The sequence below is a fragment of the Sinocyclocheilus grahami genome, unplaced genomic scaffold (genome assembly GCF_001515645.1).
Source record: "Sinocyclocheilus grahami isolate Dianchi unplaced genomic scaffold, SAMN03320097.WGS_v1.1 scaffold2564.1, whole genome shotgun sequence".
NCBI lineage: Eukaryota > Metazoa > Chordata > Actinopteri > Cypriniformes > Cyprinidae > Sinocyclocheilus > Sinocyclocheilus grahami.
In genome coordinates this window covers 7754-9010 of record NW_015507743.1, presented here as the reverse complement: position 1 = coordinate 9010, position 1257 = coordinate 7754, and positions in this window count along the sequence as shown.

Sequence of the window (1257 nt, the reverse complement as noted above, 5' to 3'; positions counted from 1 at the left end):
TTTTTATTATTTATTTATTTATTTTTTTTATTAATTTTTTTTAATGTACACCTTTGTGTCCTGATGCATGCCTTTTGCTGGAAATGTTATTTATTTCCATTGTTTTATTTTAAACGCTTGCTATATAGTTATAAATAGCTTGGTTGACTTGTTTACAGCAACACCCTGGCTATCATAATTTAATGAGTTTAGTCTTCGTAATAGTGTATTTTATTATTTTGTATAATTTCATATTTTATAACATTGTTCACTGCACAATGGTGGACCGGAATATGTAGCAGTAAATGGACAAAAATGAATGAGTAGTTATGCCTCCTAGATTGTAAATGCAATGGAATGGACATTTGTTTTGATGTTAAGATAAATACTTGAGCAGTAAATGGACAAAAATGAATAAGAGTAGTTATGCCTCCTAGATTGTAAATGCAATGGAATGTACATTTGTTTTGATGTTAAGATAAATACTTGACCTGATGTCAAGTGCCCTTGACAATGAAATATGATTAAGAATACAAAAGTGATTTTCTGTTTTGTTGTATTTTGTCAAGGTGCAATAAAATGTCCATTTCAAAAGCATTTTTAATTGAGTTATTTCTTTATTTTTAGTATTATTTCTTGATTTTTTTATGTCAGGCTGTTAAAGAGCACATGGAACATATTTTGCAGGAAGAAATACATTTAAGTGTTAAATTAGTGTATGCCCTTAAAACAGCTATTTGCTTACTGTTTGTAGCACTGCACACTCCATATTAGTGTTTAAAAGTACTGTTAGGGTTTACCGGATGGGCTACATGTGATGAAAAGGCATGGACATTGATCTTTGCAGCTTGACCTCACTGCATATGCATTTGTAGGAATTTCCCTTTATAATTTTAAATGCCACTCTATTTCCATTGTTAAATATTTCCTTCATTTTAATAGAAAACAAATGTCTTTCCCATCTGATATGTGATGGGAAAAGAGAGGAGAATGAGTTCGGAATAAGGCAGATTAGAACTCGGGTCGATCGTATCAAAGGCTGCCATCGATTGATTCGTGGCCTATACTCCAGCTGGGACTTTAGTTTGTTGTATTTTTGTAATGTTGTCTACGCCAACCAGACTTTGGTGGGCGGAGCTAATGTAAATGGCCTCTGCCAATAAGGTGTTAATATGAAATACGTGCAATAATGATTGCAGAAAAAAGTAACAATGTACAGAAATCGATTTTGCTTTTACATTGATTTTATTTTATTGCCAGATCTTACTGTTTATCACT